Source organism: Rhineura floridana, chromosome 5, assembly GCF_030035675.1.
Source record: "Rhineura floridana isolate rRhiFlo1 chromosome 5, rRhiFlo1.hap2, whole genome shotgun sequence".
Classification (NCBI taxonomy): domain Eukaryota; kingdom Metazoa; phylum Chordata; class Lepidosauria; order Squamata; family Rhineuridae; genus Rhineura; species Rhineura floridana.
The window spans coordinates 167,648,920-167,655,248 of NC_084484.1; the positions used below are offsets into that span (position 1 = coordinate 167,648,920).

The 6,329-nt window shown below is 41.6% G+C and overlaps 1 long non-coding RNA gene across 1 annotated transcript in view; it reads right to left on the minus strand.

Moving 5' to 3' along the window:
- LOC133386003 (uncharacterized) overlaps window positions 1–5,371 on the minus strand; it is a 59,226-nt gene extending 53,855 nt beyond the window's left edge. Inside the window, exon 1 of the long non-coding RNA XR_009763051.1 lies at window positions 5,272–5,371. This is a non-coding gene — a long non-coding RNA (uncharacterized LOC133386003). The remainder of the gene's footprint in view (window positions 1–5,271) is intronic.
- Between the last annotated feature and the right edge of the window lie 958 nt (window positions 5,372–6,329).

Consider the following 6,329-nt stretch of genomic DNA (forward strand, 5'->3'; position numbering starts at 1 on the left):
AGTTCGATAATTACTGCATTCCCTGGGATCCCCTTTCTTTGGAATTGGGATATATATTGAACGTCTGTGGGCCATTGTTTTTGTTATTGTTGTTATGTGCCTTCAAGTCGATTATGACTTATGGCAACCCTATGAATCAGTGACCTCCGAAAGCATCTGTCGTGAACCGCCCTGTTCAGATCTTGTAAGTTCAGGTCTGTGGCTTCCTTTATGGAATCAATCCATCTCTTGTTTGTCCTTCCTCTTTTTCTACTTCCTTCTGTTTTTCTCAGCATTGTTCATAGGGTTTTCATGGTAAGCGATATTCAGAGGTGGTTTACCATTGCCTTCCTCTGAGTTTGGATGCATCTTAGTCTAGTATCTCAGCTTTGACCATTCCGCCTTGGGTGCCCCTGCTAGGAGTCTAGCCTCTTGGTCGAGAATCCTGACGGCATTGCTCTTAGCTTCTTCAGCATTCTCAAACCCCCTCACCATGTTAAGGTGTGCATCCTAGAGAGAGGAGGTTCACTTATTCATCCCAAATCTGAACGGGAAATCAATCCAGCAGATAGGATTGGTTTTTGCTGTTGTTGCCTTCAGTCAGCAAGCGATACATAATTGACGACATCCCCATGCTCTCACTTGCATTCCATTTCCTTTGCACTGAAATGACTGGGGTGGAACAACGTAATGACAACTTAACTTATGGAATTGACATAATTAATGATGTAAATTAGATAAGTTACATAATTTCACCACATTGAAGAGTGAGGTGATTAACATCGTTTTGGAGGGAGATGAACTGCGGTGGAACAGAAACACTGCTACGTCCAAGAATACGGGGCGGAATGGAACTTCTTATACCCCTAATAGTGAGCCACTTGAGGGTCCTTTCCAAGGCAGACAAACAGCAGAGAAACTTACGAAAGCATGTTTGGAAGCTGCCTCATGCCAAGTCAGACCATCTAGGTCAGTATTGTCTTACAGTGACACACAGTGGCTCTCCAGAATTTCAGACAGATGTCTCTCACAGTCTTACCTGGAGATGCCAGGGATTGAAACTCGGACCTTCTGTGTGGAAAGCAGATGCTACCACTGAGCTATGACCCTTATTTCGGGGGAGGAGGAACAAAGTATACTTTAAACAGTATTTGTAGAAAGAAAACTGTATGTTTCTTCTCTAAAGTGACATCATAAGGTACAAGAAAGTGTGCTGAATCTGTCAGTTATGTTCTAGCTCTCGTTTCCTATTTAGGCTGCAGGCTGGTCAAGCAGGCATTAAGAGCACAGTTTCAGAATCCAGCACAAATGCTCCCTCTGGCCTTACATATTCAGCAGCTACACCTGCTAGCTACAACCACAGCATAAAAGTACTTAGTCATTTACATTCGAGCAATAGATGTGTTTTAACAGCAATACGTCATGCTCCGATTCAAGCAAATTGCCTATTTTCAGCTGCTTATGCCTTCTAAGGCTTTTAAAGCAATTGGCTTAAAATTTCAAACACTTACTACTGCATTTCACACTTACAGTATATCAGTTTAAGCTCTGTGGAGTTTGCTTCAGCTATTTAATTTAAATGTCAGCCTTACAAGAGCACAGATAAATGGGAAAGAAAGGTTAGCTTATAGTAAGGAGGTCTGGGTATAAACAAATAAATTGGGGAAGATTTTCTCTAAAGATTTTCCCCCTCCAAATTTTGGGTAGAAAGGGTTTTGGAGATATTGTTTCATGCTTTCTTCCCCAGTTCCAAAAGTATATGAGTCTTTTGAGTAATGGCCGGGACCGGTATTATGCAGGAATGATATTAATGTTGCTTTTAATATAGTAAGAATAAAATACTATTATTAATTTTATCTTGTTTATGGTTTGTGTAATTCGAGGGGTTGATTGGTATTTTGGGATCATTTTAACTGTCCATCACTTACCAACCGCAACCTACTCTCCTGTAGTTTAACCCCATTACATCTAGTCCTGACCAGGGTGTACGGTTGCCAGGTCAGAAGCATCCCAAGCCTTGAGATTTCAGGGGTGGGCCCTAGTGATGTCATAGGGGTGGGCCCAAGAGATGTCATTAAGCATGATACATTACGCATCAACCACAGTTGCTTGGAGCATACAATTCAAATAAAAACATTTCTCTGGTTGGAAATTAAGATAGAAATATTACCTAAAAGATGGAGCCTGAGTAGGGAACATTTATTCTAGCCTACTTGATTCTGGCAAAAAGTGTTTAAGTGCCCTCAGGCCAGGCCAGTCACCAGAAGGCCATTGTGAAGAAAGGAGCCTAGTGTTGTGGAGATGTTAGATAGGAGCACTCAGGATTAAAGATGATTGCCCCTGAAGGCTGCAATCCTAAATACACTTACTAAGGGATTAAGCCACATAGAACACAATAGGACTTACTTCTGAGTAGATATAGTTTGGATTGTGCTGTTGGTAAAGCTTGACGAGGGATCCTCTGCAAAGATATCCATATCCAAGCAGGGTTGGCAACCCCCTGCCTGGAATGCCCTGCCCCTACCTTTTAACATGGCTGCTCCAAACTTCTTTACAGATTTGACCTTTTACTTCAGAAAGAGGTCTGAGAAATGAGTAAGAGTAAGAAGATCTCTATCCTTTTCTGTTTACCATGTGGGCTGCTATAAACTCACTTTGACAGCCAACCCAATTCCAGTGAGTAGTAATTGACAGACAGAAAACACACATAGTTTGGTCTACCTTCACAGGCAGCAGCTTAGGAACAACAACAATTGCAGCCACACTTCCAAGTAAATGAATTCTCTTTTACTGCTATTGGGCAAGAAACAAATCATCATGCAACCAACAAGCACTGTTGTTGCTTCTATGGATGTAAGGGAGTGAGGTTAAAGGTAAATGAAACACAAATAGGAAAAGAAAAACAAAGGAGAGTGATGATTTCCTAAATGCAATACCATACCAACCACAAGATTCCTATGAGTAAGGCAGAAAACTCAGTATCCCACAACCAGTCAGGATTCCTAACCAAAAACCAAAACTAAAAAAAACCTGGCAACCAGTCAGCCAAGGTCACAGAAATTCCCATGCAGCACAACCTGACCTCAGGGCTGCTGTTAGTGGAAAATGCTGTGGCACAATTGCTGACATGAGTGGAACCCTATCAGCACATAATACCTCTCCTCTGAAATCTGCACTGGTTGCTGATTTGCCACCAGGCCAAGTTCAAGGTGTGCTTTCCATGTTATGGGTACCACATAGTACTTTTTCTGCTCTTGTAAGAAATCAGCCCTTTAGTATTTCAGCACCTACGCTTTGGAATTCCCTGCCTAATAACATTAAGCAGATGCCTTCATTGTACTCTTTTCAGCACCTGCTAAGAACATTTTTGTTTAGGCAAGCCTACACAGGCAGGTAGACACTATTGTGTTTTTTATCTGTTTTTACTCATTTTTTTATTAATTTGAATGCTTTAAATGCCTATCTTTAACTGTTTTTGCCAATAATTTTATTGTTTTAATTCCTTCTGTAAACCGCTTTGAGATTTTTTACAATAAAACAGTATGCAACTGTTGTAAATAAAATACATAAATAAATTTTGGAATCACTGTGGCCCTTGGGTCTCTTTCCACTTTTAGGAACAAAGGAATCTGTCTTATACCAACACAGGCCATTTGGTACCATCTAGCTCAGTACTGATGACATGGACTAGCATTGGCTCTCCAGGATTCCAGGCAATAGTCTTTTCCAGAAATTGAATTTTGGACCTTTGCATGCAAAACATATGCCTTACCACTGAGCTACAACCCTTCTTCTCCTGTTTAAAAAGTATCTTTTAAAATTGTTCTTTTCAATTCACTAATGAATGCACATCATACCTAGAGCAGATGCACACCATTCATGTAAAGCACATTCAACACACATTTGAAGCACATGAATCCCACCACAGAATCATGTGAACTGTAGTTTGTTAAGGGTGGTGGGAACTATAACTGTGAGGGGGAAACAACAACTCTTTGGAGGAAGTCATGCACTTTAAATGCGAGTTGGATGTGTTTTAAACGTATTGTGTGGATCTACTTAATAAACTTTGTCTGCATGTAAATTGTTTAAATTAATTTTATAAAATGGAAATGAGCTATAACGTTTACTGGCTAACCATAGGCTACTCACCATCTCTTTGCCTAATGTGCCCCTCAGGATGAAAAAAACAAAGGGGAACCATGACCACCCCAAGGAAGAAGGGCACACTTAAAATGTAGAGAAAATAATCATGTACAGTCATAGTCTGAAATCAAGTACTTATTGGGACATAGTATGAAGAAATATTTATGTAAGCATGACTGTCAAAGATGTTTATTATTTACACAACTTGTAAAGATATTTATAGTACAATCCTATGTTTATTTACTCAGAAGCAAGTCCCAATGTATTCAACAGGGCTTACTCAAACAGGGAAGGGTTCACAGAACTGCAACCTCAAGTGATAAGGAACTTCACTCACCCAACCCAAAACTCAGAATCATGTCACTCCATACACACGCACACATATACACACACAGGAAATGTAAAAATACATACACCCCATATAATAGCTTATTGTCAAAACCGGTAGGTCATTGCAGAACATTTTTTGAAAAAAATTAAAATTGGTATTAGTCCCCTACACAATACCTAAGTGATACCTAAGTAAGCCCTGCCTAATTGCTTTAAAAAAAAAGATTGGAGGGGGAGAGAAAGATTTACAACACAAACCCAATTCTTTGCTATGTTCATTCAGAAGTGTCAATAATTTACAGCACAATCCTAACCATGTCTACTCAAAAGTAAGTCCTATTAAATTCAATTGGGTTTACTCCTGAAATATGGAATTACCATTGCAGCTTTACTCTCAGAAAAGCAAGTATTGGATTAAAGCTTCATATTGGGAAGGTTTTCAAAACACTGCCTTCTTCAACAGCCCAGGAAAACTTAAACTTATTTGACTCCTGCACACGAGAGAAAAAGACTGAAAGCTATATACTTACTCAATTTATGAGATTTTCAGGTAAGCAGGAAAGAAACAACAGTTTCTGGCCTTGCAATGGGGGTCTAGGTATTGCTTGGAGATCAAGAAATCCCTTGTCAATCACAACACAACATTTATTGGCTACAAACCTGAAAGGGAAGGGTTAGAGCAGCCAGCTACAGCTCTTTTTACAGAAGTTGCAGGGAGTGGCTGACATGTTGGTGTATATCTCATGAACCAGACTGCCTAGAAAATTTAAAAAAAAATTAATGAAAGCTGAGAGTCCGAAGAGTAAGGTGACTCACCCAGAGACCTGGAGAGGACCCCAAAACTCTGGCGACCTGGCAGCCCTACGAGGAAGTGATATGACCATGACAAGGGAGCTACAAAAAAACACCACACACCCTGAGTACCATCCTTAGTAAAGTACAGATAGCAAAGAAACAGTGCCCTCTTCAGGCTATAATAAGGCAGAATTCCAACTATCAGGCCTTCTTTGGGCCCAAGAGGGGAATAAGTGTGTCCTGTCCACTCATGATATCCACTGCAATGTGGGCATGTTTAAGGGCCCGGGGGTGTTCAATGTAGGAGAGGCCAAACAGTGCAAATAGAAATGGAGCCAGAAGAACAAACAGCCTCTTCCACGCTCGGTGTGTATATGCGCTTGTAAGAGAGAAATGGAATGAGAGGTAGAAAGCTAGATGATCTGGGGAGGGAGGGGAGCCAGAAAACTAGAAATAGAAGGCACAGGAGGAGACTGATAGAATGAGGGGTGGGGGAATCCCCTGCTACTAGTAGTAATGAGTTAGAGCTGTGTTAATGGAGTGGGGAACACGTTAGGAAACATAGGAAGCTGCCTTACACTTGAGTTACACCATCAGTCTATCTAGGTCAGTACTTACACTGCTCTCCAGAGTTTCAGGCAGAAGACCCTCCCAGTCCTACCTGGAGGTACTGGGACGTGAGCGTGGGACCTTCTGCATGCAAAGCAGATGCTCCACGCCTGAGCTATGACCCTTCACTATACTGAGTTAGCCCATTGGTCCATCTAGCTGAGTACTGTCTACACTGTCTGGCAGCAGCTCTCCAGGGTTTTAGGCAGGGAGTCTTTCCCAGCCCTATCTGGAGATGCTGGGGATTGAACTTGGGACCTTCTGTATACAAGACGGATGCTGTGCCAAAGAGCTACGGCTCTTTCCCCAACAAAGCCACCATGGATGGAGGAAGTGTCCTGGGAAGCAGAGAGAGAGAGAGAGAGATTGAATGATCGATGCCATCCTGCGATGCTGGAGACTCTGCCCACTTTGGGGTCTCACCCTGCTCACTGGTGACACGTGGCCCGACAGATTGCCAATGGAATGAG